At 39.2% G+C, this 11,013-nt stretch overlaps 1 pseudogene; it reads right to left on the reverse strand.

The window, feature by feature from the left end:
- Window positions 1-3,962: 3,962 nt before the first annotated feature.
- Window positions 3,963-5,118, reverse strand: LOC102867594 (annotated as a pseudogene).
- Window positions 5,119-11,013: the final 5,895 nt, after the last annotated feature.

An 11,013-nucleotide genomic window follows, 5' to 3' on the forward strand; every position in this document is an offset into this window, starting at 1 on the left:
TTCGCTCATTAGTGTTCAAAGCCTCAAACCTGTTCCTGAGATGGTGCTGAAATTAAGGTGGGATAGATGCAAAGGCCTATTTTGGTTCCTGTGGATTTTGGTTTCATTTTCCTCAACTTCGGCTTGACTGTGCATATGAGAAGTGGGTGGTCTGTTCCACAATCACCTCCTAGCCTAGTTTCCACAGCTCATATTGAGCTTCTCCAGCGGTTCTTTCCATAGATGTAATCGATCCAATTCTTATGCATACCATCAAGTGAAATTATATAAGCTGTGTTTTTTTCTCTTAAAAATGTATTTGCAATGAATAAGTAATTGATTGTGGAAAATTCATTCTCTCTCCAGCTCCATTTCTGTCACTGTGTCCACGTTTTCCAACTACTTCATCTTCTTCTCTGTTCCCAACTTTTTTCATTCCAGTCACCCGTTATTATTAATGCATCTTGATTGTATGTTCGATCGATCTCTGATTGTAAAAGTTGGTAAAAATCTTCTATTTCCTCTTCATTGACTCTAGTTGTTGGTGCATTTATCTGAATGATAATGGTATTCACTGGACTTCCTTGTATGCGTATGGATATTATCCTGTCACTCACAATATTGTACTTCAAGATAGATCTAGAAATGACTTTCTTAACTATGAAATAAACTCAATTTTTCCTCACCTTTTTGTCTCCAGACTAATATATCATATGATCATATGACTCAAAATGCCTCATGTCAGTCCATCTCATCTCACCAATACCTAGTATGTCAATATTTATGCGTTCCATTTCTTCCTTAACAATATCTAATTTTCCTACATTCATGGTTCCCACATTCCTTGTCCCAATCACTAGTGTATGCTTACAACTGTTCCTTTTCCTTTGTATTTCCAAACTTGAAAACTCAACCTTAGTTGCCCTGTTATTCTACATGTTTTCTGTTGTACATAGAGTTTTCAGAGGCATGCTATTTCAGAAGTGAATGGCCAATTCTTCCTAGTCTGTCTTAGTCTGAATGTTTGGATTTAGAGAAGTACCAGACAGACCAGCATTTTGCAGGAAAAGTGAAAGATATATCCTTTATAGTGGAGTTAACCATTAGTATCAGTGTTGTCCCTGGCCTCTGCTCCACCATCCACCAGGATACCCATCCACTTGTACCCACTCCCTTCAACATCTATCTCCCATTATCCAGCCCTTGATCTGATAGCTTCTATCTGAAGCTTCCTTGGCTTCTGTGATTCTAAACACATCAGCTGCTGATTAGTTTCTTATGCTGTGACCAGTGTCTCTTAAATTTAGTGGTAGTGTTTCCCAAGAACTGGTGTGTAGATAGGATCCCCTACGGTCTTGGGAACTCCAAGGTTACCTAAGAAGTGGGCAGAGGGTTTTAAGGACCCTTGAGCTGTTCTGCCTCCCTCCACCCACATCTCAGGTAACCAGGGAGTCCCCAAGACCACACTTGAGGTCTGTTTTAGGAAATTTTATTATTTTTATTTATTTAAATAAATAAATAAATTTATTTTTTATTTATTTAAATTTTGTTTTAGGTTTAGGAAATTAGGAGTCTAAGTTAAAGAGATGAGCTCTGTTCTGTTGTGGTCCCGTTCTCTCTCTCTCTCTCTCCTTCCCGTTCCCGTGCCAACCCCCCACCTCCGTGTGTGTGTGTGTGTGTGTGTGTGTGTGTGTGTGTGATGTGAAGGTAAGTCTTTAGAAAATACAGGCCTGGTGACCTCCATGTGCTCTGACCTTCCTCAGCATTAAGGGACATGCAGGGTCCTGGGCCAAAGGGACAAACTCTACTCCTGACAAGTATTTGTTGGAGTACTGAGATCCCTCTCCTTTTCTTAACTCACTTTGCTTTTTTTTGCTCTCAGACTCAATCAAAACCTTACTGTATCCTAGAAGCACAAAGATCTGGATTGGAGAGGAGACAAAAGCTAAATTTAAAAAGGATGTTTCTCCCCTTTTTAATGTATGTAATTTGAAAAAAAAAAAAAACAAACAAAAACCCCTACAAAACAGCAACCAAAAAACAAAACCCAAACCCCCCCTGGAAAAAAAAACAAAAAACAAAAAACGAAAAAAACCAACTTTACTCAAAATTGCACAGGAGGAAATTTTACATCTTTCTTTCTCTGAACTGTTGGTGGATTTAAACTTCAAGAGAGGCACCACCTTTAGGTTAACAGCTTGATTCCCTGTGAGTTATGCCATCAGAAATCTGCATGGTGAGATAAAAGGTGGTATGGACTATATCTTCAGGGATCTAGTTGATTTATCAGATCATGAGGAATTGTTAAGTGAATTCCACATTATGTCATTGTTATTGTTGTTGTTATGTGCTCTCAAGTCACTTGAGCTTCATAGTGATCCTGTATAATACAGCTCTAAAACCAGCTCTATACTGTGCCAATCTTACTGCCTTTGACACACCTACCCCATTACTCTAGTCACTGAATTAATCCATTTAATCTAGATTCTTCCTCTCTTGTGCTGTCCTTCCACCCTCCCAAGCATGATGTCCCTCTCCAAGGACTGGTCCCTCCTTGGAACATGTCCAAGAATCCTTACCTCCAAGGAGAAGCCTGGTCTCACCTTCTCTAGGACCAACCTGCTTCTTTTCCTAGCCATGCAATAGCATTATGTCATTATACACACAAATTTTGTTGTTGTTGCAGTTAGGTACATCTAGTCTAGTATGACTCAATAATATCCTCATGAACAACAGATATGGACTTTGTGCCACCATCATAATCTCTGACACACTTTAGCCCCTTGCTGCAGTCACTGTGTCAATTTGCTTGCTTGAGGGTCTTTCTCTATTTCACCATCCCTCCACCTTCCTAAGCATGATTTATTTCTCTCTCCAAGAAGTAACCTTTCCTACCAAGATGTCCAAAGTATGTAAGACAAAGCCTTTTAAAATTTGTCTTCAGGGAGCACTTTGGATGCATGTTCTCCAAGACATATCTGTTTCTTTTTTTTGACAGTCCACTGGGATATTCAGTACTCTTCTCCAGTACCACAATTCAAAAGTATCAATTCTCTTGTCATTCTTATTCATTGTTCAACTTTCAGATGCATAGCAAGTGATTTAAAAGACCATGGCCTTAATCAAGCATCTATGTCCTCAAACTAACAGCATTGCTCCTCAATAATTTGGAGAGGTCTGTGACTGCAGAGTTTCCCAGTGCAATGCACCTCCTGATTTCCTGACTGCTAATAGTAAGTGCATAGATTGTGGATCCAAGTAAGATTAAATCACTGACAATTTCAATCTTTTCTCCATCTGTCATCATGTTGTCTATTAATTCAGTGGTGAGAATTTTTGTTTTCTTGATGTTGAGATGTAGCCTATATTGAAGGCTACAGCCTTTAATCTTCTGCAACAAGTACTTCTTTCTCACTTTCAGCAAACAGGGTTGTATCATCTGCATGATAAAGGTTATTGTTGAGTCTTCCTTCAATCCTGATACCACACTCTTATAGAGTTCAACATCTCAAGTAATTTCTCAACATACAGATTGAATAGTTATGAAGAAAGGATAAAACTCTGATGCACATCGTTCTTAATTTTAAACTATGTAGTGTTTGTTCCCTTGCTGTTAATACAATATCTTCTTAGTCTAGATATAGGTTTCATGTGAACACAATTAAGGCTTTGGGATTCCCATCGTTCTCAAAGTTAGCCATAATTTCATATGATTCATACAATCAAATGCCCTTGCATAGTCAAGGATTACCAGAAGAATACTTTTTTGTGCTTCATTGACTGTGCCAAAGCATTAGACTGTGTGGATATCAAATGATGCTAACATTGAAAACACGTTTGTTTGTTTGTTTGTTTGCTTGCTTTTTTTAAAGTTGCCAAATTTTGTTTAGCCTGTAATAGTTACAAAGTACATATCAGCCCTGCCTTACCTCATCCTATATAGCCCTGTGACCTTCCAGATCAGCTACCCTCTCCCTCCAATCTTATTTCTTGTCCTCTTCCTTCTTGTCCTTTTGCCTTCCTTGGTGGTCTGGGAGGGGAGAGAGCCCATTTCATTTAAAAGGCCTCTTTGTTGAGATCCACAGCAGGAAGGTTCTCCAGACACTCTGAAGGAACTCGGGGTCTTATATCACATCATAATCCTCCTCCCCCTTGGCTGGCTCAGATGTGTCCATGGCTGAGCTGGCATCAAAGTCACCAGATTCTGCCCGACCAAACTCTGCTCCCTGTAAGGACATCTGCATGGCATACACAACGTGCTCTTCCTCAGTCATACTGCTTAGGTCAGGGAGTCCAGCGCGACCAAACTCTTGTTGGTTGATGATCATCTTCAGCAGGGCTTCATCTGAATCTGCAGTCCCAGGACTTGAGACTCCACCTCTTTCACCTTCAGTCCCAGTTGCAGCAATCCCAGCTTCAGGAGCAGAGGTTGCAGCTGCCCGTCATGCTTCTTCCTCCTGCCACTGTCACTGCTCTTCCATGGAAACACAGAGTGAGAGCTAGTTCAGGATCAGCACAGGGATTCTCTCCAAACTCAAAGTCACCAAGACCCACCATGGTTCCACCTTCCCCAGCCAGAATTGGAGACCTGATGAGGGCATCAGCCAGGCTGGGCCCAGGAGACAGTCATCAGGTGAGAACTGGTTCCATCTTTGCCATTTAGTGTGTTTACAAAGGCTGTTAAGTTTTTCTGTGTTCACTTCCTCTTCCCCAAAGTTGATAATGTCAACATTTACTTTCTCCTTAAAGCATCTGGCCAGTTACACCAGATCCTTCTCATTGTTTTCCACCGGGCTTCCCATGAAGGCAATGATGTGTATCATGTGATTCTTGCCCTGTTGGTGCTTCAGAGCCAAATGAGCCATGCGGATGCCAGTGCAGAATGTGATCTTGCCCTTGGGTGAGACAGTGTGGAGCTTAGACAGAATGTAGCCAGTATCAGGGGTACGTGTGGTAAGTACTTCACAGTCATCGGCCAATGTGTTGAGGCCCGTATTGTTCTCAGGATTGCTGCTCATCTTGGAGTGGCAAACTATGTTGACAAGCATCTTGTTGGGCCTGTAGCCAGGTAGGTGGGAAGTCCCCATTCCGCATATACTCACTGTTATTCACACAAACCATAGTGCTTTCCAATACCATCCTCATTTCTTTCCTTTCCTAACCTAAGGAGACACAGTACAGTGCACGGTAGTAGGATTCTACAGATGGTGTAAAAGTGGTTCAAAAAGTCTAAGAAAAGCAATAAAGTTGTAAAATGAGCAAATGTAGGTGTTGTTATCCACTTAGTATCTCCCTCTTCTTCCCACCACACAGCTGTTCATCTAGTCCAGCCCCATGGGCTTTACCCCCATGCTGCCCTCATTGCTTCAAGGAAGCTCCCTTAGTCTATTGGTGTCATAATTTAGCAGTTACCCTTTCCCTTTTGTGCTACTAAAGTTTTTTTTCAAAACTAACTGTGCTATTAATTTCTTAAGAACTAAATGGCTAGACCTTGGCTAGTGTCTCACTTTTTCAGAGCACTTCTTTACCTGTAGAGGTTAACACTGGTGTCCTTTGCTTCTTAGTGAAGAAAAGATCTCAGTATCACCAAATATCATTTCTACTGCAGGAAGAAATCACTTTGATATATTCAATATGTTCCCTCTATCATTTATTGGCATCAATCTATTTCAGTAATTTAATTATCAATGGAGCACATGGTAAAATTCAAACTGAGGTGGAGCTGCTCTCAAGTGGAACTGCACACTGAAAAGACCTCCTCTAAAACATTCCCAGACAGCCTACCTTTTCTCTGTGACAATATTCTCAATATTTCTTCAACTATCACTCTTGACCTGAGCAACACAAAGACTGAACCCCTGCACTGTCAAGATGGCTAGAAGAAAAGTTAATAAAAACCCACAAACCTTTAGCTTCCAAATCATCAAGTCTCTTGTTTGAAAATCTTTATTACCAAGTAGAATGCAAGCAGCAGGAAGAGCCTAGCAGGAGTCGCAAAGTCCAGGTGCAGTTTTCTGTTCTGGCTGCTAGAAAAATCCCATTTTTAGTTGAAACCTGACTATATTTCCCTTGTGACTGATCGTGAGAAAACACATATGAAATCCTACCAAGTCATTCTTTAGAAACCAATCTTTTCATTACCTTCCACTTTAAGGAAACTGTTCTAACCAAGAGCCTTTACCTCATCAAGTCCCTGTGCTCCTAAACTCCTAAATAACCCAGCCTTTCCCCCTACCTTCAACATGAATCACATCCCGTTCTTAAAAGTGTTTTGAATCATCTGTACACTCTGAGGATTATAGATTTCTCTGTCTTGGAATTAATTTCAAAGGATCTGTGCCTACAGTGTATGATATTGGCGTGTGTGGATATGACAGTATCCATTTGAACAAATGAAATCATGAATTTTTTGTTCATTGATTGATGCTACAATTTGGAGTGAATATATGTGGTTTTTACCTGTATTATGAAGGGGTAAGGAAGAAAGAGACATTAGAATAATATTCAGATAAAAGTATTGGCAATATATTTCAAATAACTGCATGTAAGTTGGGATTTTAGACTAAAGATGTATATTTAAAGTTTACATTAATTTATCCTTCTATTTCTATATTCATTTCATAAATGATTACTTATTGGTCACATAACAAAGCATCAGTCTCTGTCCTGTGTGGAGAAGAAATACAATAGTCAGCGACTGTTCTCATCAAGCAACCTTGTAAAATATAGACATATGACTTGGATTCTTGAACACTGCACTGGAGAGGTTCAGAATCTCTTCTGTAACACGGGGAGGATAAGGAAAGTCTTCCTCAAGGAAGACAATGATACTCCATAATTAGAAAGACAAGAAGAAGGTTTTCAAGGTGAAAACACTTTATATGTGTGTAAATGAGTATATACAGAAGAGCACACATGTACATGAAGGAGTACTTATTAAAAGGCATCCTCTCGTTTGATATGGAATCAACAATGTGTGCTGAGATCCAGGTGCAAATATAAGTGTAGAAGGATCACAAGAAATAAAATAGAAAGTTTCCGGATAATGCAAAGCTTCACATTCTAGGAGATGGAGCTTTGGGTTTCTTTGTTCTTCATATACATAGCATTTTTAAAAATTTTATTAATTTTAATGAAGATTTCCAGAGATTTTGGATTTTCATTCATTCATTGTTGCACTTTTCTCCCTGCCCAAAACCCAGCCCTCAATTTGCTCCTCTCTTTGAAAAGCAAAAGAAAAATTTCTTCATTGGGATATTTTATGTGATCATTCATAAACATTATATCATTAATTACTCATTATGCCTTATATGACCTCATTTCTTCATTTCCCATTGCAACTTTCCTATTCCTTAACCTCCCTATCTGCCCACTAACCTCTGCTATCTAGTAAATTTTCCTCTTCTCCTTTTTCCCCTCCCCCTTTTGAATATTTATTCATATCTCAATGAACCACTCTACTATTTTTGTAATAGTAATCTTATAACCGTCTGCTATCAGGGACCTCTCCAGAGTACTGAAGAGCAACAATGTTAGTCTGGAAACTAAGGTGTGCCTGATTAATGTTATGGTCTTCATAATCATGTGCTATGCACCAGAGAGCTGGAAAATGACTCCTTGTTGTTATGTGCTGATCAGTAGTTTGCAACTCATAGCGACCCTATGTACAACAGCCCTAAACCCTGTGCTAACCTATGCCAATCACATTGCCTCTGAAACACCCATCCAGATTACCCCAGTCACTGAATCAATCCATCTCATAGAGGGTCTTCCCCTCCTGCGCTGTCCCTCCACCCTATCAAGCATGATGTCCCTCTCCAAGGACCTGTCTCTCCCTACAACATGTCCAAACTATGTCAGACGAAGCCCCAGAATCCTTGCCTCCAAGGAGTAGCCTGGTTTAACCCTGTCCAGGATGAATCTGTTTGTTTTCTTGGCAGTCCATGGTACACTCAATACTCTTCCCCAGTACCACAGCTCAAAGGCATCAATTCTCCTTCTATCCTCCCCAGTCATTGTCCAACTCTCTGATGCATAGCAACTGATTGCAAAGACCATGGCCTGTATTAGGCACATGTAGGCATTGGAAAGATGAGATGGACTGGCATGGGTCATTTTGAGTCAGATGATCAAATGATATATTACTCCAGAGTTGAAAAAGTGAGGAAAAATGCGGTTGCTTTCATAGTTAAAAAAGTAATTTCTAGATCCGTCTTGAAGTACAACATCGTGAGTGATAGGATTATATCCATACGCTTACAAGGAAGTCCAGTGAATACCACTATCATTCAGATATATGCACCAACAACCAGAGCCAAAGAAGAAGAAATAGATGATTTCTATCAACTTTTATAGTCAGAGATCAATCGAACATGCAATCAAGATGCCTTGATAATAATGGGTGACTGGAATGCAAAAGTTGGGAAAAGAGAAGAAGAATCAGTAGTTGGAAAACATGGGCTTGGTGACAGAAGTGAAGCTGGAGATAGAATGATTGAATTTTGTAAAATCAATGACTTATTCATTGCAAATGCATTTTATAAGAAACACAAACGCAGGTTATACACATGGATTTCACCTGATGGTATGCATAGGAATCAGATCGATTACATCTGCGGGAAAAAAAAACCTGCTAGAGAAGCTCAATATCAGCTGTGAAAACTAGGGCAGAAGGTGATTGTGGAAGAGACCACCAACTACTCATAGCAAGTTCAAGCTGAAGCTGAGGAAAATTAAACCGAATCCACAGGCGCCAAAATAGGACTTTCATTTCATACCACCTGAATTTCAGAATCATCTCAGGAACAGGTTTGAGGCCTTGAACACTAATGAGCAAAGGCCAGATGAGTTGTGGGAGGATGTCAAATGTATCATCCAGGAAGAGTGCAAACGGTCAATACAAAGACAGAAGAGGAAGAGAAGATGAAAATGGATGTCAGAAGAAAGTCTGAAGATTGCACTGGAGTGTAGAGAATCCAAAGCACAACGAAGAATTCAAGATACTAAAGAGCTGAACAGAAGATTCCAAAAGGCAGCATGGAAGGACAAAGCAAAATACTACAACGAAATGTGCGAGGAGCTAGAGTTGGAAAATCAAAAGGGCCAAACTCGTTCAGCATTTCTTAAGCTCAAGGAACTGAAGAACAAATTCAAATGTTGAGTTGCTATAATCAAGCATGCTTTAGGCAGAAGATTAAATGATCCAGGAAGTATTAAAAGAAGATGGAAAGAGTATACTGAGTCATTGTATCGAAAGGAATTGGCAGATACAGAAGAATTTAATGAAATAACATTTGAGCAAGAGCCTATGGTGATGAAGGAAGAAGTTCAAGCTGCTTTGAAGGAAATAGCAAAAAATAAGGCCCTGGGAATAGATGGTATACCAATTGGCATATTTCAGCTAACAGATGCTGCCCTGGATGTGCTCACCAAGTTGTGTCAAGAAATCTGGAGAACAACCACTTGGCTAACTGACTGGAAGAGACTGGAAAATGACAAGGGATGATAAAAGGAGATTTGATGCCTTTGAGTTGTGGTGCTGGAGAAGAAGAGTATTGAATATACCATGGACTGCTAGGAGAACAAATAAATTTATCTTGGAAATGGTTAAATAAGGCAGGGACTCTGGAGCTCTGTCTGACATACTTTGGGCATGTTGCAAGGGGGGACCAGTCCTTGGAGAGGGAGGGACATCATGCTTGGGAGGGTGGAAGGACAGCACAGGAAATGAAGACTGTCAATGAGATAGATTGACTCAGTGGCTACGGTAATGGAGAAAGGTGTGTTAGTTGACTCAGGATGGAGCAGGATTCAGGGCTGTTGCACATAAGGTCTCTATGAGTCGCGGGTGACTTGATGATACATAACACCACCAACACAAATCTTATACAGTATTCATCTTTTTGTGACAGGTTTGGGTTCCCCCCACACACACACACACAATATTATGTATCCTAGACTCTCCCATGTAGCATAGTATTTTATAATTTGTTATTGTTATTCTTTGTTGCTACATAATATTCCACTGTGTGAATAAACCTAGTTTCTCTCTCCATTCATTTGTTGATGGGCATTTGAGTTGTTTCTATGTTCTTGCTTTGTGAATAACGCTGCTGTGGACGTAGGTGTACATATCTTCGTTTGTATCTCAGTTCTAATTTCTTTTGGGTATATTCTTAGCAATGGAATAGCTAGGTTGTATGAATTCTATGTTCACCTTTTTGAAAAAATATAAAACTACTTTTCATAGAAGTTGTACCATTTTACAGTTTTACCAGTACTGTTTGAGAACTCCAATTTCTCTGCATATTATGCAAAGACTTTTGTTGTTTTCAAATTATTTGCTGGGGAAAAGGATAAGCAAAGTAATAATAGTAAGCTGAAACATAAAATTTTAAGGCATCATATTAACTCAAAAATTTATTTATATGGGAAGGTAAAGAACACGGAATAGCTCAAATAATCTTGAAGAAAAATAAAGTAGGAGTTACAGTTCTCAATTTCAAAGTACACTATAAATCCCAAGTAATCAAAGCAGCTTGACTCTGGTATGACATAAGACCCTGGGATGTAACTGGATGCCCCCTTAAATAAGCTCATATATCCATAGTCAAATGCTGTTTAGTAAAAATGTTAAGTCTATTCATTACGGAAAGAGAGAGTCTGGTAAACAGTGTTAGAAAATTGGACTTCCACATATGGGGAGGGAGGGGAAAGAATGATCCATGCTTCACATTACACACAAAGCACAGCTAAAAATGCATTAAGAATCTAAATGTGATAACTGGAAATGTGAAAAACATAGAAGAAAACAAAGAAGAAATATTTTTTCATAGTAAAGTATCATACATGACACTAGAATCACTAGCATCAAAGGAAAAAACAGATAAATGAGAAATCATGAAAAATGAAAAGAGAGGGTGACAATAGACATAAATAATAATTAAATAATAAGAAATACAATGTATTTGAATGATTGTATGAAATACAGTTTACATGCATGAAACAGAATATGAATGTTTTAATATAAACCAA

The sequence above is a fragment of the Elephantulus edwardii genome, unplaced genomic scaffold (genome assembly GCF_000299155.1).
Source record: "Elephantulus edwardii isolate Elephantulus edwardi_28Jun2011 unplaced genomic scaffold, EleEdw1.0 scaffold00120, whole genome shotgun sequence".
NCBI classification, from domain to species: domain Eukaryota; kingdom Metazoa; phylum Chordata; class Mammalia; order Macroscelidea; family Macroscelididae; genus Elephantulus; species Elephantulus edwardii.